Source organism: Ovis aries, chromosome 7 (assembly GCF_016772045.2).
Source record: "Ovis aries strain OAR_USU_Benz2616 breed Rambouillet chromosome 7, ARS-UI_Ramb_v3.0, whole genome shotgun sequence".
NCBI lineage: Eukaryota > Metazoa > Chordata > Mammalia > Artiodactyla > Bovidae > Ovis > Ovis aries.
The window spans coordinates 58,413,148-58,436,125 of record NC_056060.1 but is presented as its reverse complement, the minus strand read 5'-3'; the positions used below and the strand labels follow the sequence as shown (position 1 = coordinate 58,436,125).

Genomic DNA, 22,978 nt, shown 5'->3' with positions numbered 1-22,978 from the left:
CAGAATATAAAAAGGCCACCCCAAACGCAGCAATATAACCAAGATGAAGAGACAGAGGAATACTCAGCAGGTAAAGGAACAGGAAAGTTGCCCACCAAACCAAACAAAAGAGGAAGAAGTAGGGAATCTACCGGAGAAGGAATTCCGAATATTGATAGTGAAAATGATCCAAAATCTTGAAATCAAAATGGAATCACAGATAAACAGCCTAGAGACAAGGATTGAGAAGATGCAAGAAAGGTTTAACAAGGACCTAGAAAAAACAAAAAAGAGAGTTAAGTAACAACACAGGTAAGTAACAACAGCCACTATTTGGGGGGAATAAATCAAAACCTGAGTTTTCTTACTTAATTCTAACTTGCTTTTCTCTACTGTTATAATATTTCCCCCCATAAAATCAAAGCAATTGGAAAAGATGCTTTGAAAAGTCTGGTGGTATCCATGGGAATTACTTGAATTAACTGCTACACTTGGAACAATAGTGGAATAAAGTCTCTTTAAGAAGACAATCTGCAGAGGTGGTCCTACGATGGCGGAGGAATAGGATGGGGAGATAACTTTCTCCCCCACCAATTCATCAAAAGAACATTAGAACGCTGAGTAAATTCCACAAAACAACTTCTGAATGCTGGCAGAGGACATCAGGCACCCAGAAAAGCAGCCCATTGTCTTCGAAATGAGGTAGGAAAAAATATAAAAGACAAAAAGAGAGACAAAAGAGGTAGGGACGGACATCCATCCCGGGAAGGGAGTCTCAAAGAAGAGAAAGTTTCCAAACACCAGAAAACACTCTCACTGCCGACTCTGTGGCAAGCCTTGGAACCACAGAGGGCAACATAATCGGGAGGAAAAATAAATAAATAATTAAAACCCACAGATTATATGCCCAGTGATAACTCCCCCAGCGAAGAAGCAGCGCAGATGCCTGCATCCTCCACTAGCAAGCGCGGGCTGAGCAGAGAGGCGCCGGCTGCATTGCTTAGAGTAAGGACTGGGCCTGAATGCCCCAAGGGCAATCTGAGGGAACTAACTTGGGATAGCAAACCAGACTGTGGGATAGCTACCACGCGAAAAGCCCTAACCTAAGACAGGAATGGGAAGTCAAGTGGGCCTTAGAAAGCATCACTACGAACAAAGCTAGTGGAGGTGATGGAATTTCAGTTGAGCTATTTCAAATCCTGAAAGATGATGCTGTGTAAGTGCTGCACTCAATATGCCAGCAAATTTGGAAAACTCAGCAGTGGCCACAGGACTGGAAAAGGTCAGTTTTCATGCCAATCCCAAAGAAAGTCAATGCCAAAGAATGTTCAAACCAACACATGATTGTACTCATCTCACATGCTAGTAAAGTAATGCTCAAAATTCTCCAAGCCAGGCTCCAACAGTACGTAAACTGTGAACTTCTAGATGTTCAAGCTGGTTTTAGAAAAGGCAGAGGAACCAGAAATCAAATTGCCAACATCCGCTGGATCATTGAAAAAGCAAGAGAGTTCCAGAAAACATCTATTCTGCTTTATTGACTGTGCCAAAACCTTTGACTGTGTGGATCACAATAAACTGTGGAAAATTCTGAAAGAGATGGGAATACCAGACCACCTAACCTGCCTCTTGAGAAACCTGTATGCAGGTCAGGAAGCAACAGTTAGAACTGGACATGAAACAACAGACTGGTTCCAAATAGGAAAAGGAGTACACCAAGGCTGTATATTGTCACCTTGCTTATTTAGCTTATATGCAGAGTACATCATGAGAAATGCTGGGTTGGAAGAAGCACAAGCTGGAATCAAGATCGCCTGAAGAAATATCAATAACCTCAGATATGCAGATCACCCTTATGGCAGAAAGTGAAGAGGAACTAAAAAGCCTCTTGATGAAAGTGAAAGAGGAAAATAAAAAAGTTGGCTTAAAGCTCAACATTCAGGAAACGAAGATCATGGCATCTGATCCCATCACTCCATGGGAAATAGATGGGGAAACAGTGGAAACAGTGGCTGACTTCATTTTTGGGGGCTCCAAAATCACTGCAGATGGTGACTGCAGCCATGAAATTAAAAGACGCTTACTCCTTGGAAGAAAAGTTATGACCAACCTAGATAGCATATTCAAAAGCAGAGACATTTAGTTGGACCTTTGCCAACAAAGGTCCGTCTAGTCAAGGATATGGTTTTTCCAGTAGTCCTGTATGGATGTGAGAGTTGAACTGTGAAGAAAGCTGAGTGCTGAAGAATTGATGCTTTTGAACTGTGGTGTAGGAGAAGACCCTTGAGAGTCCCTTAGACTACAAGGAGATCCAACCAGTCCATTCTAAAGGAGATCAACCCTGGGATTTCTTTGGAAGGAATGATGCTAAAGCTGAAACTCCAGTACTTTGGCCACCTCATGCAAAAAGTTGACTCATTGGAAAAGACCCTGATGCTGGAAGGGATTGGGGGCAGGAGGAGAAGGGGACGACAGAGGATGAGATGGCTGGATGGCATCATCAACTTGATGGACGTGAGTTTGAGTGAACTCTGGGAGTTGGTGATGGACAGGGAGGCCTGGCGTGCTGCGATTCCTGGGTCACAAAGAGTTGGACATGACTGAGCAACTGAACTGAACTGAAGACACCATCAGGCCTGCTCACAGAACGAAGGACTGAGCAGAGAAAGCCGGCTGCAGACCATGCCCCTCCGCTGACTGGCAGCCAGAGCCAGAAGGTGGCAATTGCAGCCCCAGAGAGGCATTATCTACCAAACTGCAAGTACGCTTCATTGCTAACTAAGACTTCCTGGGATTCTGGACAGTCAACATCCGCCTGAGAAGGTGCGCCAGTTGTACACCCAGAAAACTGGGGCAGCAGGGACGGGGGAGGTGATAAGTCGCAGCAACCGTACTCGTGAAACACCTGGTCATCTGAGCTGCTCGGACGTGGGAAGAGCACAAAATGCAGGCCCAACCGAATCTGCGCCTCTGAGGACTACCCAAGTACCTGAACCTGAGTGGCTCAGACCTGGGAAGTGCATACACGCAGGGCTGGCCTCAGACAGTTCCCGGCAGAGCAACCTGGAATCTAAGCGGTGTAGACAGGGGAAGTACACAGGCACTGAGCGGGGGCTAACCTAGTGTGGCGAAGACGCTGCAAACACACGCCAGTGTTGTTTGCAGGGTCCTTCCCTCCCCACAGCACGACTGAACAAGTGAGCCTAAAAAAAGTGTCCACCACTGCCCCCTTGTGCCAGGGCAGAAATTAGACACTGAAGAGACCAGTAAACAGAAGAAGCTAAAACAGAGCGAACTGCCTTGGAAGTGACAGGTGCAATAGATTAAAACCCTGTAGTTAGCACCAACTACATAGGAAGGGGCCTATAAATCTTGAGAAATATAAGCCGGATCAAGGAACTATCCGAAAATGAACTGATCCCACATTGCCCACAACACCACCAGAGAAAGTCCTATATGTATTTTTACTATTTTTACTATCATTCTTAATTTTTTTTAATTTTTAAGTCCTCTATTACTCCTTTAATTTTCATTTATATGACCTACTATTACTTTGCAAAAAAAAAGAGACCCTATTTTTTATTTTTTTAATTTTTTTATTTTTTTAAAAAATCTTTAATTCTTACATGCGTTCCCAAACATGAACCCCCTCCCACCTCCCTCCCCATAACATCTCTGTGGAGAGACCCTATTTTTTAAAGCAAACTTCATATATATATATTTTATAATTTTTGTGACTTTGTTTTTTTTTTCTTTAATATTATATTTTTGAAAATCCAACCTCTACTCTAGATTTTTAATCTTTGCTTTTTGGTATTTGTTATCAACTTTGTACCTTTAAGAACCCAATCTTCAGTACCCGTTTTTACTTGGGAGTGAGTTTACTGGCTTGACTGCTCTCTGCCCCTTTGGACTCTCCCTCTTCTCCACCAGGTCACCTCTAGCTCCTCCTTCCCCCTTCTCTTCTCTACCCAACTCTGTGAATCTCTTTGTGTATTCTGGATGGTGGAGAACACTTAGGGAACTGATTACTGGCTGGATCTGTCTCTCTCCTTTTCATTTCCCCCTTTTATCCTCCTGGCCACCTCTGTCTCCTTCCTCCCTCTTCTCTTCTCTGTATAACTCTGTGAACATCTCTGAGCGGTCCAGACTGAGGAGCACACATAAGGAAGTGATTACTGGCTAGCTTGCTCTCTCCTCTTTTGATTCTACCTCATCTCATTCGGGTCACCTCTAACTCCCTCCTCCCTCTTCTCTTCTCCATGTAAGTCTGTGAACCTCTCTGAGTGTCCCTCACTATGGAGGAACTTTTCATCTTTAACCTAGATGTTTTATCAATGGTGCTGTATAGAAGGAGAAGTCTTGAGGCTACTGTAAAAATAAGACTGAAAACCAGAAGCAGGAGGCTTAAGTCCAAATCATGAGAACACCAGAGAACTCCTGACTCCAGGGAACATTAATCGACAGGAGCTCATCATACGCCTCCATACCTACACTGAAACCAAGCACCACCCAAGGGCCAACAAGTTCCAGAGCAAGACAGACCACGCAAATTCTCCTCCAACACAGGAACACTTGCCTGAGCTTCAATATACAGGCTTCCCAAAGTCACTCCAAACCCACTGACATCTTATAACTCATTACTGGACACTTCATTGCACTCCAGAGAGAAGAAATCCAGCTCCACCCACCAGAACACCGACACAAGCTTCCCTAACCAGGAAACCTTGACAAGCCACTGATACAACCCCACCCAGAGTGAGGAAACTCCACAATAAAGAGAACTCCACAAACTGCCAGAATACAGAAAGGCCACCCCAAAAACAGCAATATAACCAAGATGAAGAAACAGAGGAATACCCAACAGGTAAAGGAACAGGATAAATGCCCACCAAACCAAACAAAAGAGGAAGAGATAGGGAATCTACCTGAGAAAGAATTCCGAATAATGATAGTGAAAATGATCCAAAATCTTGAAAACAAAATGGAATCACAGATAAATATCCTGGAGACAAGCATTGAGAAGATGCAAGAAAGGTTTAACAAGGACCTAGAAGAAATAAAAAAGAGTCAATATATAATGAATAATGTAATAAATGAGATCAAAAATACTCTGGAGGGAACAAGAGTAGAATAAGAGGCAGAAGATAGGATTAGTGAGGTATAAAATAGAATGGTAGAAATAAATGAATCAGAGATGAAAAAAGAAAAACGAATTAAAAGAAATGAAGACAATCTCAGAGACCTCTGGGACAATGTTAAATGCCCAACATTTGAATCATAGGAGTCCCAGAAGAAGTCAAAAAGAAAGACCATGAGAAAATACTTGACGAGATAATAGTTGAAAATCCCCCTAAAATGGGGAAGGCAATAATCACCCAAGTTCAAGAAACACAGAGAGTCCCAAACAGGATAAACCCAAGGCGAAACACTCCAAGACACATATTAATCAAATTAACAAAGATCAAACACAAAGAACAAATATTAAAAGCAGCAAGGGAAAAACAACAAATAACACACAAGGGGATTCCCATAAGGATAACAGCTGACCTTTCAATAGAAATTCTTCAGGCTAGGAGGGAATGGCAGGGCATACTTAAAGTGATGAAAGAAAATAACCTACAGACCAGATTACTGTACCCAGCAAGGATCTCATTCAAATATGAAGGAGAAATCAAAAGCTTTACAGACAAGCAAAAGCTGAGAGAATTCAGCACCACCAAACCAGCTCTCCAACAAATGCTAAAGGATCTTATCTAGACAGGAAACACAAAAAGGGTGTATAAACCTGAACCCAAAACAATAAAGTAAATGACAACAGGATCATACTTATCAATAATTATCTTAAATCTAAATGGGTTGAATGCCCCAACCAAAAGACAAAGACTGGCTGAATGGATATAAAAACAAGACCCCTATATATGTTGTCTACAAGAGACCCACCTCAAAACAAGGGACACATACAGAATGAAAGTGAAGGGCTGGAAAAAGATATTCCATGCAAACAGAGACCAAAAGAAAGCAGGAGTAGCAATACTCATATCAGATAAAATAGACTTTAAAACAAAGGCTGTGAAAAAAAGACAAGAAGGCCACTACATAATGATCAAAGGATCAATCCAAGAAGAAGATATAACAATTATAAATATATATGCACTCAACATAGGAGCACCACAATATGTAAGACAAATGCTAACAAGTATGAAAGGGGAAATTAACAATAACACAATAATAGTGGGAGACTTTAATACCCCACTCACACCTATTGATAGATCAACTAAACAGAAAATTAATAAGGAAACACAAACATTAAATGATGCAACAGACCAGTTAGACCTAATTGATATTTATAGGACATTTCACCCCCAAACAATGAATTCACCTTTTTTCTCAAGAGCACACAGAACCTTCTCCAGGATAGATCACATCCTGGGCCATAAATCTAGCCGTGGTAAACTCAAAAAAATTTAAATCATTCCAAGCATCTTTTCTGACCACAATGCAGTAAGATTAGATCTCAATTACAGGAGAAAAACAATTAAAAATTCCAACATATGGAGGCTGAACAACATGCTGCTGAATAACCAACAAATCACAGAAGAAATCAAAAAAGAAATAAAAATATGCATAGAAACAAATGAAAATAAAAACACAAAAACCCAAAACCTATGGGACACTGTAAAAGCAGTGCTAAAGGGAAGGTTTATATCAAGGCAGGCATACCTCAAGAAACAATAAAAAAGTCAAATAAATAACCTAACTCTACAGCTAAAGCAACTAGAAAAGGAAGAAGTGAAGAACCCCAGGATTAGTAGAAGGAAAGAAATCTTAAAAATTAGGGCAGAAATAAATGCAAAAGAAACAAAAGAGACCATAGAAAAAATTAACAAAGCCAAAAGCTGTTTCTTTGAGAGGATAAATAAAATTGACAAACCATTAGCCAGACTCATCAAGAAACAAAGGGAGAAAAATCAAATCAATAAAATTAGAAAACGGAGAGATCACAACAGACAACACAGAAATACAAAGGATCATAAGAGACTACTATCAGCAATTATATGCCAATAAAATGGACAACATGGAAAAAATGGACAAGTTCTTGGAAAAGTACAACTTTCCAAAACTGAACCAGGAAGAGATAGGAAATCTTAACAGACCCATCACAAGCACGGAAATTGAAACTGTAATCAGAAATCTTCCAGCAAACAAAAGCCCAGGTCCAGACAGCTTCACAGCTGAATTCTACCAAAATTTACAGAAGAGCTAACACCTATCCTACTCAAACTCTTCCAGAAAATTGCAGACAAAGGTAAACTTCCAAACTCATTCTATGAGGCCACCATCACCCTAAAACCAAAACCTGATAAAGATGCCACAAAAAAAGAAAACTATAGGCCAATATCACTGATGAACATAAATGCAAAAATCCTTAACAAAATTCTAACAACCAGAATCTAACAACACATTAAAAAGATCATACATCATGACCAAGTGGGCTTTATCCCAGGGATGCAAGGATTCTTCAATATCCACAAATTAATCAATGTAATACACCATATTAACAAATTGAAAAACAAAAGCCATATGATTATCTCAATAGATGCAGAGAAAGCCTTTGACAAAATTCAACATCCATTTATGATAAAAACTCTCCAGAAAGCAGGAATAGAAGGAACATACCTCAACATAATAAAAGTGACATATGACAAACCCACAGCAAACATTATCCTCAATGGTGAAAAATTGAAAGCATTTCCCCTAAAGTCAGGAACAAGACAAGGGTGCCCACTTTCACCATTACTATTCAACATAGTTCTGGAAGTTTTGGCCACAGCAATCAGAGCAGAAAAAGAAATAAAATGAATCCAAATTGGAAAAGAAGTAAAACTCTCACTCTTTGCAGATGACATGATCCTCTACATAGAAAACCCTAAAGACTCCACCAGAAAATTACTAGAGCTAATCAATGAATATAGTAAAGTTGCAGGATATAAAATTAACACAGAGAAATCCCTTGCATTCCTATACACTAACAATGAGAAAACAGAAAGAGAAATTAAGGAAACATTCCATTCACCATTGCAATGAAAGAATAAAATATTTAGGAATATATCTACCTAATGAAACAAAAGACCTATATATAGAAAACTATAAAACACTGGTGAAAGAAATCAAAGAGGACACTAATAGATGGAGAAATATACCATGTTCATGGATCAGAAGAATCAATATTGTGAAAATGAGTATACTACCCAAAGCAATCGACAGATTCAATGCAATCCCTATCAAGCTACCAACAGTATTTTTCACAGAGCTAGAACAAATAATTTCACAATTTGTATGAAAATACAAAAACCTCAAATAGCCAAAGCAATCTTGAGAAAGAAGAATGGAAATGGAGGAATCAACCTGCCTGACTTCAGGCTCTACTACAAAGCCACAGTCATCAAAACAGTATGGTATTGGCACAAAGACAGAAATATAGATCAATGGAACAAAATAGAAAGCCCAGAGATAAATCCACACACCTATGAACACCTTATCTTCGACAAAGGAGGCAAGAATATACAACGGATTAAAGACAATCTCTTTAACAAGTGGTGCTAGGAAAACTGGTCAACCACTTGTAAAAGAATGAAACTAGATCACTTTCTAACACCACACACAAAAATAAACTCAAAATGGATTAAAGATCTAAATGTAAGACCAGAAACTATACAACTACTAGAGAAGAACATAGGCAAAACACTCCCCGACATAAATCACAGCAGGATCCTCTATGACCCACCTCCCAGAATATTGGAAACAAAAGCAAAAATAAACCAATGGGACCTAATTAAAATTAAAAGCTTCTGTACAACAAAGGAAACTATAAGCAAGGTGAAAAGACAGCCTTCAGAATGGGAGAAAATAATAGCAAATGAAGCAACTGACAAAGAATTAATCTCAAAAATACACAAGCAACTTATGCAGCTCAATTACAGAAAAATAAATGACCCAGTCAAAAAATGGGCCAAAGAACTAAACAGACATTTCTCCAAAGAAGACATACAGATGGCTAACAAACACATGAAAAGATGCTCAATATCACTCATTATCAGAGAAATGTAAATCAAGACCACAATGAGGTACCATTTCATGCCAGTCAGAATGGCTGTGATGAGAGGGTGTGGAGAAAAGGGAACCCTCTTACACTGTTGGTGGGAATGCAAAATAGTACAGCCACTATGGAGAACAGTGTGGAGATTCCTTAAAAAATTGCAAATAGAACTGCGTTATGACCCAGCCATCCCACTGCTGGGCATACACACCAAAGAAACCAGAATTGAAAGAGACACATGTACCTCAATGTTCACTGCAGCACTGTTTATTATAGCTAGCACATGGAAGCAACCTAGATGTCCATCAGCAGATGAATGGATAAGAAAGCTGTGGTACATATACACAAGGGAGTATTAGTCAACCATTAAAAAGAATACATTTGAATCAGTTCTAATGAGGTGGATGAAACTGGAGCCTATTATACAGAGTGAAATAAGCCAGAAAGAAAAACACCAATACAGTATACTAATGCATATATCTGGAATTTAGAAAGATGGTAACGATAACCCTGTATGCGAGACAGTAAAAGAGACACAAGTGTATAGAACAGTCTTTTGGAGTCTGTGGGAGAGGGTTAGGGTGGGATGATTTGGGAGAATGGCATTGAAACATGTATAATATCATATGTGAAACGAATCTCCAGTCCCAGGTTCGATGCATGATACAGGATGCTTGGGGCTGGTGCACTGGGATGACCCAGAGGGATGATATGGGGAGGGAGGTGGGAGTGAGGTTCAGGATGGGGAACACGTGTACACCCATGGCGGATTCATGTTGATATATGGCAAAACCAATACAATATTATAAAGTAATTAGCCTCCAATTAAAATAAATAAATTTTTTTTAAAAAAGAAAACGATCTGCAAAATCCCAAGACATGCAAAGAATCCCTGATAAGGAAGAATCTGATATGGTCAATATGGATTCCTACTGGGAAAATAAAGCAGAGTGATAAAGCAGAGAAAATCGCTCTCCTCATGCTAGATCCTTGTGCTCATTCTCCTCTGACCCACCCACACCCCTATTTATATTTTACCCCCTACTCTCTAACTTATTAAATATTTCCAAAAATAGTAAAACATTTAGAATCAGTCATCTGACCATTCTCTACAAAAATTTGACCATTAGTCTGCTAATGTCATCCAACAGGTCAAAGAAGCGGAAAATATTAATAATACCTATATGAACTCAGTCTCCCTTAGTTCATCTCACTTTACTTCTTTTCTCTTGCCACCTGTCTGCCCTCTTCCTAGAACATGTACCTTGGAGCGCCTCTTCCCAAAAGGCCCCTTTGTAACTCCAGATACCTCTGAACAACTACTCTTGTCCTTGGTCACCTATCCATCTCCACCTATCCCAATGCAAAGTCCTTCCCTAAGAAGCAGCACTCCAAACACTTGGCTTCCAAAGTCTATGACTAACACATTTGAATCTTAAAAACTTTCTGGGATGTGCATGTACACATTTCACAGGATATAATATAACATCTGTGACCAATGAGCTACAGAGAACACCAGGCAACAATGTCGTCTGACACAAAATTTTTCTGAACTTGAAACAAAATATTGTTTTGAAGGTACACAATCATGGGAGATATTTCCTCAAAACAATTATTATCCAAAACTAATTACCAATATGACACAAAAAACAGCAAGTGGTATTCTTTGAATGTTGACCCTGACCCTAGCACTATCCAGCTACTTCATCAATAACCAACACAACAACACATTTCTCAGATTTGCAGATGGCCTCCTACCAAGAAGAGAGCATAACCCTTACAAAAATGATTATGATAGAAAGTTACAACTTGGGACTTCCTTGGCGATCCAGAGGTTAAGCCTTCATCTTCCAATGCAGGGGATGCAGGTTTGATCCCTGATCAGGGAGGTAAGATCCCACACGTTCCAGGGTTAAAAAAAAAAAAAAAAAAAAAAAACACCTAAAACAGAAGTAATATTGTAATAAATGTAATAAAGACTTAAAAATGGTCCACATCAAACAAATTCCTTAAAAAAAAAAGTTATGACTTGAAGAGGCTAGCAGAAACTGAACCAAGAAGAGGAAGAAGAAGTACAGAACATTATTTTGCAGAGGAGAAAGTAATGTCCTACAGATGTAATTAGAGTCATGAAAAAAAAATGTCCTGGAGACATTGGTAAACCATATGTTCTTGGTTAAGCCTCTCATTTGAATATATATCTACAGAACAATCAATATGTATAATATAATCAGAGGAGTTTCTTAATGTTATTTACTATTCTTTCTTACCAGGTAATTATAACCTCACTTAACTAGGACTTCAGAGTACACTGCAATGAGCACTAAGGATCATAACTATAGAAGTACCAAACTTACTAACAAGTATAAACAGATAAAGATCTACAAAGGAATTTAAATTGAATATATTTTAAATTTCACCATATTTTCTTTTCCTACCCACTACCACCACCACTGACCACACGACATCAAAGATATATCAAGGGCTGGAGGGACAGAGAGGAAAATTTCCTTTAAAGCTCATCTTCAAAATATTTCTAGACTTTGTCTAAGATTTTGGTTGGTATGGTCATTTCGTTTTGTCAACATCCTGAAACAACAAAACGGACATTCCCTGACTCTCCATGTGTGGTGCAGCTGCTCTCAAGGTTCATGTTTGAAGCAAGTGTGCATCATAGCTCCGTGAAGGGAAAAACAGGATGGCCTTTTGCGCTGTGACAATGACACTTGGCTCCCCAGACTCAGTATTTTTAAACTTTGCTTTTACATTTGTCAAGAAAAACCCTCCCATTTTAATAGAGGATTTGCAGTACACAAACACTCTGAAAGCAAGTTAATTCATTGTACGGAATCAAGAAATTCCAAGATTTTTAAATATGCTTCAGTTTTCAGTATCACAGAATTGCTTCAGGTTTTGAAACTGACATAATTCAAAAACAGTTATGGTAATAAGTTAGGCTTTACCGTATAAGCACAAAGCCAATCACCACATAATAAGCCAAACTTCAAGATAAGAACTCATAAATTTTAAATTCCAAAGGTGCCATAGAAGATATGGCATTAAACTGTCACAAAAGAGTGACTAGAATTATTTTGAGGAAAGAAGTTTTAAAAATACACCCACTAGAGGAGCCTGGTGGGCTGCAGTCCATGGGGTCGCTAAGAGTCGGCCACGACTGAGTGACTTCACTTTGACTTTTCACTTTCATGCATTGGAGAAGGAAATGGCAACCCACTCCAGTATTCTTGCCTAGACAATCCCAGGGATGGGGGAGCCTGGTGGGTTGCCGTCTCTGGGGTCGCACAGAGTCGGACACGACTGAAACGACTTAGCAGCAGCAACAGCTATATATCTACTCTCAGAACATCAGAGAATCTGAGCTCTGAGAAAAGGTGATGAGAGAAAACCACAGTCTCTAATAATTATTGATAAATTGGCCTGAACCTAATTCTTCCTTTTTTAAAAAATGTTTACTTGGCTGTACCAGGTCTTAGTCACAGCATGCAGGGTCTTTGATCTGGCATGTGGGATCTTTAGTTGCATCATGCAAACTTTTTGTTGTGTCATGTGGGATCTAGTTCCCTGACCAGGATTTGAACCTGGGCCTCCTGCACTGGGAGTGCAGAGTCTTAGCCACTTTACCACCAGGGAAGTCTCTGAATCTATTTCTGATGAGGCATAGCATACTAAGAGTTCTTACGATTTGCTGAGAAACTACCTGAAGAAATGAGAGTGAGACAGCACCTACCATTCCCCATGTCACTGAACTGTTGACACCAGAGGCTAGAAATCACCTATTTACCTTGACCAAGATCCCAAGTCCATTGCTGAAGCTTAAGGGACAGAAAGAGGAAATCTTCATTGGTCTCTTCAAGGCCATTGTGGTCATCCTCTCCACAATCTAATGCTCCTGACTGCCCATGAGCAACACAGATTATCCTGAAAAGATTTCCTCAAAAGCTTTGCTGTGGTACTAGATAGAGAAAATAAAGAAGGCCAGTGTAATTGACTTCACCTAATTAACCAAACAATCCACATGAACTTGGTTTCTTCCTTAATCTCAAGCCCATGTCAGCTCTATAACATACAAAAGCATTCCTCTGCTCATACAGACTTTGTTTTATTCACTACTGTATCCTTGTGTGTGTTAGATGCTCAATTGTGTCCAACTCTTTGCAAACCCACATATGGTAGTTTCCCAGGCTCCTCTGTCCATGCAATTCTCCCAGCAAGAATACTGGAGTAGTTTGCTATTCCCTTCTCCAGGGGATCTTCCCAACTCAGGGATTAAACCTGAGTCTCCTGCACTGCAGGCAGATTCTTTACCACTGTACCACCAGAACCTAGAATAATGCCTAGTTTATAGTAGGCACTCAGTATTTGTTGAATGAATAAGTAAGTTCAGTTCAGTTCAGTCGCTCAGTCGTGTCCGACTCTTTGCAACCCCATGAATCGCAGCACGCCAGGCTTCCCTGTCCATCACCAACTCCCGGAGTTCACTCAGAGTCGTGTCCATCGAGTCAGTGATGCCATCCAGCTATCTCATCCTCGGTTGTCCCCTTCTCCTCCTGCCCCCAATCCCTCCCAGCATCAAACTCTTCTCCAATGAGTCAACTTTTGGCATGAGGTGGCCAAAGTACTGGAGTTTCAGCTTTAGCATCATTCCTTCCAAAGAAATCCCAGGGTTGATCTCCTTCAGAATGGACTGGTTGGATCTCCTTGCAGGCCAAGGGACTCTCAAGAGTCTTCTCCAACACCACAGTTCAAAAGCACCAATTCTTCGGTGCTCAGCCTTCTTCACAGTCCAACTCTCACGTCCATACCTGACTACTGGAAAAATCATAGCCTTGACTAGACGGACCTTTGTTGGCAAAGTAATGTCTCTGCTTTTTAATATGCTATCTAGTTGGTCATAACTTTTCTTCCAAGGAGTAAGCATCATTTAATTTCATGGCTGCAGTCACCATCTGCAGTGATTTTGGACCCCCAAAAAATAAAGTCTGACACTGTTTCCACTGTTTCCCCATCTATTTCCCATGAAGTGATGGGACTGGATGCCATGATCTTAGTTTTCTGAATGTTGAGCTTTAAGCCAACTTTTTCACTCTCCTCTTTCACTTTCATCAAGAGGCTTTTTAGTTCCTCTTCACTTTCTGCTATAAGGGTGGTGTCATCTGCATATCTGAGGTTATTGATATTTCTCCTGGCGATCTTGATTCCAGCTTGTGCTTCCTCCAGTCCAGCGTTTCTCATGATGTACTCTGCATATAAGCTAAATAAGCAAGGTGACAATATACAGCCTTGACGTACTCCTTTTCCTATTTGGAACCATCTGTCGTTCCATGTCCAGTTCTAACTGCTGCTTCCTGACCTGCATACAGATTTCTCAAGAGGCAGGTTAGGTGGTCTGGTATTCCCATCTCTCAGAATTTTCCACAGTTTATTGTGATCCATACAGTCAAAGGTTTTGGCATAGTCAATAAAGCAGAAATAGATGTTTTTCTGGAACTCTCTTGCTTTTTCCATGATCCAGCAGATGTTGGCAATTTGATCTCTGGTTCCTCTGCCTTTTCTAAAACCAGCTTGAACATCCTGAAGTTCATGGTTCACGTATTGCTGAAGCCTGGCTTGGAGAATTTTGAGCATTACTTTACTAGCGTGTGAGATGAGTACAATTGTGCGGTAGTTTGAGCATTCTTTGGCATTGCCTTTCTTTGGGATTGGAATGAAAACTGATCTTTTCCAGTCCTGTGGCCACTGCCGAGTTTTCCAAATTTGCTGGCATACTGAGTGCAGCACTTACACAGCATCATCTTTCAGGATTTGAAATAGCTCTACCGGAATTCCATCAACTCCACTAGCTTTGTTCATAGTGATGCTTTCTAAGGCCCACTTGACTTCACATTCCAGGATGTCTGGCTCTAGATGAGTGATCACACCATCGTGATTATCCAGGTCGTGAAGATCCTTTTTGTACAGTTGTTCTGTGTATTCTTGCCATCTCTTCTTAATATCTTCTGCTTCTGTTAGGTCCATACCATTTCTGTCCTTTATTGAGCCCATCTTTGCATGAAATGTTCCCTTGGTATCTCTAATTTTCTTGAAGAGATCTCTAGTCTTTCCCATTCTGTTGTTTTCCTCTATTTCTTTGCATTGATCGCTGAAGAAGGCCTTCTTATCTCTTGCTATTCTTTGGAACTCTGCATTCAGATGCTTATATCTTTCCTTTTCTCCTTTGCTTTTCACTTCTCTTCTTTTCACAGCTATTTGTAGGCCTCCCCAGACAGCCATTTTGCTTTTTTGCATTTCTTTTCCATGGGGATGGTCTTGATCCCTGTCTCCTGTACAATGTCATGAACCTCAGTCCATAGTTCATCAGGCACTCTATCTATCAGATCTAGGCCCTTAAATCTATTTCTTACTTCCACTGTATAATCATAAGGGATTTGATTGAGGTCATACCTGAATGGTCTAGCAGTTTTCCCTGTTTTCTTCAATTTAAGTCTGAATTTGGCAATAAAGAGCTCATGATCTGAGCCACAGTCAGCTCCTGGTCTTGTTTTTGTTGACTGTATAGAGCTTCTCCATCTTTGGCTGCAGAGAATATAATCAATCTCATTTTGGCGTTGACCATCTGGTGATGTCCATGTGTAGAGTCTTCTCTTGTGTTGTTGGAAGAGGGTGTTTGCTATGACCAGAGCATTTTCTTGGCAAAATTCTATTAGTCTTTGCCCTGCTTCATTCCATATTCCAAGACCAAATTTGCCTGTTACTCCAGGTGTTTCTTGACTTCCTGCTTTTGCACTCCAGTCCCCTATAATGAAAAGGACATCTTTTTTGGGTGTTAGTTCTAAAAGGTCTTGTAGGTCTTCACAGAATCTCTATTCGTTTCCAAGGCAAACCATTCAATATCACAGTAATTCAAGTCTATGCCCCAACCAGTAACACTGAAGAATAAGTAAATTCATAACTATAGAATTATTACTTCTAAAAACATTTGCTGATGATAGCATTTCCTTGAATGTCTAATAAGAACTATAGCAACGAACAATTTATTTAATGCTTCCAGGCACTGTGTTGGTCCCTCAATGTACAGGGTTGCCAAATAAAAATAAGTATGTGAGTGCTCAGTCATTCAGTTGCGTCTGACTCTTTGCTACTCCACTGACAGGAGCCCACCAGGCTCCTCTGTCCATGGAATTTCCCACAAGAATAATGGGGTGGGTTGCCATTTCCTTCTCCAGTGGATCTTTCTGAGCCAGGGACCAAATCTGAGCCTCCTGTGTCTCCTGCATTGGCAGGTAGATTCTTTACCACTGAGCCACATCCAGTTAAATTTGAATTTAAGATAAACAACAAATAATGTTTTAGTTTAAGTGTATCCCATGCAACATTTTGGATATAGTTATATTAAAATATTGTCATTGTTTATCTGCATTTCAAATTTAACCAGAGGGCCTATATTTTGCTATATCTAGCAACACTGGATAGTATCTTATCTCTTTTTTAATCCTCCCAGCAGCCCTAAGAGAAAGGTACTATTGCTACCCCCATTTTATTAACTTTAGTCAGAAAAAAAGCTGAAATTTATACAGACTAGGACACTTGCCCTAGTCTGCAACATCTATCAAAAATTCAAATACCCACATACTTTGACATTCTACTTTAAAAAACTAATCATATTAATGCTCAAAGATGGATATAAAAGGATTTTTTTCAATATTTATTGGTAATAGCAATGTATGAGAAACCATAAGTGTCCATCAATAAGAATAAGTTAGAATACCAGGATATATCTATCTTATCATGCCTCATCTTCTCACTGGAATACAGTGCAACCACTAAAAAATATATATAAGATAGATCTATATGTGGTAATGTGAAATACCCTCTAAGTTACATTATTAGGTTGAAAAGGAGCACATGTAGAACACTCATATGCATTGAAAGATTCTAACTGTTTTGAAGCAAAGATTTACATTTGCATTTGTCTGCAGTTATACATGTAAAAGATTCTTGAAAGACATGTGGGAAACTGTTCAGTCGTTGCCATTTGAGAAAGGAAATTAAAAGGAGAACTGGGATGCAGAGGAAGTGCCATTTCATTGTATACTTTTCCAGGCTGTTTGAATTTTTGGCATTACACATATTGGTATTTTAAAGTACAACTGGGGAGTAAAAATAGAAGAAAACTCCTCCAAGTTTACATGTGAGTGGCAAATCAGAACTGTAAAGTGAATCTGCCTGAATACAAAGCCATGTTCTTAATAAATCTATATTCATTATCCTTTTTTTACTTTATTTTCTATGATAATTATGTATTATATATTTAGAAAGACGATGGCTCCTAAGGAGCTGAAGAGTTTCAAGCATAGCAATAGTACAGGCCCCCAGTGTTTAAATACAGCTGATTCAAAGCCAGCTTGCAGTCATGGTCCCCTGACACAAATGTCCAGTGGACAGCAGCAGTCTCTGGCTCTTTTCAATCCCACTGCTGTCAGAGCCACACTAAAGTAAGAAATACAGTTTCTCCCTAATCCTCTAACAGACTGGTGAGCAGGATCTCATTACACTGAGATTGAGCATAAGACGGCCACAGCCTTGTCTAACTCAATGAAACTATGAGCCATGCCATGTAGGGCCACCCAAGACAGACAAGTTATGGTGGAGAATTCTGACAAAATGTGGTCCACTGGAGAAAGGAATGCCAAACCACTTCAGTATTCTTGCCTTCAGAATCAAATTGCCAACATCCATTGGATCATCGAAATAGCATATGAGAGTTCCAGAAAAAACATCTATTTCTGCTTTATTGACTACGCAAAAGCCTTTGACTGTGTGTATCACAGCAAACTATGGAAAATTCTTAAAGAGATAGGAATATCAGACTACCTGACCTGCCTCTTAAGAAATCTGTATACAGGTCAAGAAGCAACAGTTAGAATTCTACATGGAACAACAGATTGGTTCCAAATTGGGAAAGGAGTACATCAAGGCTGTATACTGTCATCCTGTTTATTTAACTTATATGCAGAGTAGATCATGAGAAACACTGGGCTGGAAGAATCACAAGCTTGAATCATGATTGCCGGGAGAAATACCAATAACCTCAAATATGCAGATGACACCACCCTTATGGCAGAAAGTGAAGAAGAATTAGAGCCTCTTGATGAAAGTGAAAGAGGAGAGTGAAAAAGATGGCTTAAAACTCAACATTCAGAAAACTAAGATCATGGCATCAGTCCCATCCCTTCATGGAAAATAAATGGGAAAATAATGGAAACAGTGAGAGACTTTATTTTTTTGAGCTCCAAAATCACTGTAGGTGGTGACTGCAGCCATGAAATTAAAAGACACTTGATGACTGTGGCTTTGTAGTAGAGCCTGAAGTCAGGCAAGTTGATTCCTCCAGTTCCATTCTTCTTTCTCAAGATTGCTTTGGCTATTTGAGGTTTTTTGTATTTCCATACAAATCTTGAAATTATTTGTTCTAGTTCTGTGAAAAATGTGGCTGGTAGCTTGATAGGGATTGCATTGAATTTGTAAATTGCTTTGGGTAGTATACTCATTTTCACTATATTGATTCTTCCGATCCATGAACATGGTATATTTCTCCATCTATTAGTGTCCTCTTTCATTTCTTTCATCAGTGTTTTATAGTTTTCTATATATAGGTCTTTAGTTTCTTTAGGTAGATATATTCCTAAGTATTTTATTCTTTTCGTTGCAATGGTGAATGGAATTGTTTCCTTAATTTCTTTTTCTACTTTCTCATTACTCGTGTATAGGAATGCAAGGGATTTCTGTGTGTTGATTTTATATGGCACAAAGACAGACATATAGATCAATGGAACAAAATAGAAAGCCCAGAGATAAATCCACACACATATGGACACCTTATCTTTGACAAAGGAGGCAAGAATATACAATGGAGAAAAGACAATCTCTTTAACAAGTGGTGCTGGGAAAACTGGTCAACCACTTGTAAAAGAATGAAACTAGATCACTTTCTAACACCACACACAAAAATAAACTCAAAATGGATTAAAGATCTAAATGTAAGATCAGAAACTATAAAACTCCTAGAGGAGAACATAGGCAAAACACTCTCAGACATAAATCAGAGCAGGATCCTCTATGATCCACCTCCCAGAATTCTGGAAATAAAAGCAAAAATAAACAAATGGGATCTAATTAAAATTAAAAGCTTCTGCACAACAAAGGAAACTATAGGCAAGGTGAAAAGACAGCCTTCTGAATGGGAGAAAATAATAGCAAATGAAGCAGCTGACAAACAACTAATCTCAAAAATATACAAGCAACTCATGCAGCTCAATTCCAGAAAAATAAACGACCCAATCAAAAAATGGGCCAAAGAACTAAATAGACATTTCTCCAAAGAAGACATACGGATGGCTAACAAACACATGAAAAGATGCTCAACATCACTCATTATTAGAGAAATGCAAATCAAAACCACAATGAGATACCACTTCACACCAGTCAGAATGGCTGCGATCCAAAAATCTGCAAGCAATAAATGCTGGAGAGGGTGTGCAGAAAAGGGAACCCTCCTACACTGTTGGTGGGAATGCAAACTAGTACAGCCACTATGGAGAACAGTGTGGAGATTCCTTAAAAAATTGCAAATAGAACTACCTTATGACCCAGCAATCCCACTGCTGGGCATATACACCAAGGAAACCAGAATTGAAAGAGACACGTGTACCCCAATGTTCATCGCAGCACTGTTTATAATAGCCAGGACATGGAAACAACCTAGATGTCCATCAGCAGATGAATGGATAAGAAAGCGGTGGTACATATACACAATGGAGTATTACTCAGCCGTTAAAAAGAATTCATTTGAATCAGTTCTGATGAGATGGATGAAACTGGAGCTGATTATACAGAGTGAAATAAGCCAGAAAGAAAAACACCAATACAGTATACTAACACATATATATGGAATTTAGGAAGATGGCAATGACGACCCTGTATGCAAGACAGGAAAAAAGACACAGATGTGTATAACGGACTTTTGGACTCAGAGGGAGAGGGAGAGGGTGGGATGATTTGGGAGAATGGCATTCTAACATGTATACTATCATGTAAGAATTGAATCGCCAGTCTATGTCTGACGCAGGATACAGCATGCTTGGGGCTGGTGCATGGGGATGACCCAGAGAGATGTTATGGGGAGGGAGGTGGGAGGGGGGTTCATGTTTGGGAATGCATGTAAGAATTAAAGATTTTTAAATTAAAAAAAATAATAAAAAATTAAAAAATAATAAATAAAGTATAATTGCTTTACAATGTGTTAAATTTCTGCTGTACAGCAAAGTGATTCAGCTATACACATATACACATTTTTAATGTTCTTTTTCATTATGGTTTATCTCAGGATATTGAAAATAGTTCCCTGTGCTATACAGCAAAATTTTGTTGCTTCAAAACATTCATTTCACAGCTAAAATAATATGACTGGTTTTAAGATATTTTAATTGTAATTTTAAATAAAATTATTACCCTAAAAAAAAAAAAAAAGACACTTGCTCCTTGGAAGAAAAGCTATCACCAACATAGCTTTGACTAAAAAGCATATGACCAATATGCTGCCTAAAAAGCTGGACAGCACATTAAAAAGCAGAGACATTACTTTACCAAGAAAGGTCTGTCTAGTCAAAGCTATGGTTTTTCCAGTAGTCATGTACGGATGTGAGAGTTGGACTATAAAGAAAGCTGAGCACCGAAGAATTGATGCCTTTGAACTCTGGGGCTGGAGAAGCCTTTTGAGAGTCCCTCGGACTGCAAGGAGATTCAACCAGTTAATCCTAAAGGAAATCAGTCCTTAATATTCATTGAAAGGACTGATGCTGAAGCTGAAACTCTCAATACTTTGGCCACCTGATGTGAAGAACTGACTCATTGGAAAAGACCCTGATGCTGGGCAGGATTGAAGGTGGGAGAAGAAGGAGATGACAGAGGATGAGATGGATGGATGGCATCACTGGCTAGATGAACATGAGTTTGAGCAAGCTCCAGGAGTTGGTGGTGGACAGGGAAGCCTGGCATGCTGCAGTCCATGGGCTTGCAAAGAGCTGGACATGACTGAGTGACTTAACTGAACATAAGACTCATATCTTTAGAATCTATTTATTTTGAAGAATGCAGATGTTTTCCTTCTTGTCCTTACTTTTTAGCACCATGCTGATGCTGAGGCAGAACTACACACGGAGGTCAATGGTATTGCTCCCATTTTGGAGGGAGAAAGGGTAAGAAAAGGGAGAAATGATAAAAGGTAATAATTCTACAGCATGGATAGTTTGGTTTAGAAATTTTATGAGAAAAAATGCAGTATTAGCAATGCCTTGCCTAATTTATACAAAGGTCTTCCCAGATGGTTCAGAGGTAGAGAATCCACCTGCCAAACAGGAGATATCGGTTGAGGCCCTGGGTTGAGAAGATCCCCTGGAGAAGGGAATGGTTACCCACTCCAGTATTCTTGCCTAGGAAATCCCATGGACAGAGGAGCCTGGTGGGCTACAGTTCATTAGGTTACAACAAGTCAGATACAACTTAATGACTAAACAACAACAACAGTTCAGTTCAGTTGCTCAGTAGTGTCCAACTCTTTGCAACCCCATGAATCGCAGCACGCCAACAACAACAACAACTTATACAAATCCTTGTAGAGTCTTTTGAGCACTATTTGGATGCAGAAATACACATACAGTTTGGCCTTACTATTTTGAAAACAGAATGAACAATTCGCTTACTAAGTTTTACCTGAGCAATAAGCCACTGACAGTTGTACAGAAAATCTATTATCTTTAATCATTTCTATAAACTGAAACATATCTCCTGAATGAGTCTCCCTAGAGCCCATCTTCTGCAATTTCTTGGTAGAAATCCATTAGTAGATGGCTAATAGATGATGCAACCCCTAGTAAATTAGAAAAAAATTATCTCAAAGGAAGACTATTCCATCTGCTCTGATACACGAATGTTGAAGGAATACTTTCATTTGACCATGGAGCAAACAGTTATTTAGGTCCAGGTCACGTTCCTGGGCAGCAAAGTCAGGAGGAAAATCTGCGTGCAACAAGTTTATCAGCAAGTTCTCTTGAGAACAACACCTGTGGGATAGGAAGGAAACCACTGGGCAGAGTGGGGAGCTGGACTGCTGCTGCAGCCACGATAAGGGCTCAGCCAACCCCGGGGGAGCTCTGAGCTGGAATGGGCCTCTAGAGTTGGATCAAGGGTTCCTGGCCTTTATACTTCAGCATATCCAGTCACTGGATACAGTCTGGTCCCAGACACAAGCAAAGACTTTAATTTAAAAAAAAAAAACAAAAAACTGCTCCTTAACCAGGAACAGTTCCTAGAGAAAGCTGACAGCTGAGGGCTGTGTGCAGGCAGCACACAGCTTGGGGAAATACTTTCTGCATTCTGGAAGAGAAACTGGGGTGGCAGCAGAGCACATGGGAACTTCATCAGGATTGAAGGCCTATAGTCTGTTTTCCCATTGCCATGTTCTTAATCATTTTTTGAACATAGGGCCAAATTAAGAGAGAAGCAAATATATGTTAAACCAGAAAAAACTAGTTGTTTAATACATCAAGTAATAACGCATGCCATACTGACACAGCAAAAGTCTCTCTAGGGGGTGTGATCTGGTTTGCTCTAGTCAGAGAACACAGCATCTCTGGAAACAGCATTCCTGACCCTGCAGCACAAAGCACAGCTGAGGATATCACTGAAAGATGGGGAGTTAATTTACTTACAAGACTTGCAGTCATATTAAATCCTAAACAATTTTAAAGAAAATGTTTAAGTGTTACTTTAAAGTAGGCTTTACTATTTATCACTTTGAGTTCCTCAGAAACAGGATAGCAT

At 39.6% G+C, this 22,978-nt stretch overlaps 1 protein-coding gene across 29 annotated transcripts in view; it reads right to left on the bottom strand.

Annotated features, from left to right (window-relative positions):
• The window catches only part of ATP8B4 (ATPase phospholipid transporting 8B4 (putative)), a 295,865-nt gene that overhangs the window by 149,946 nt on the left and 122,941 nt on the right, over positions 1 to 22,978 (bottom strand). The gene's annotated exons all lie outside the window — the stretch shown is intronic.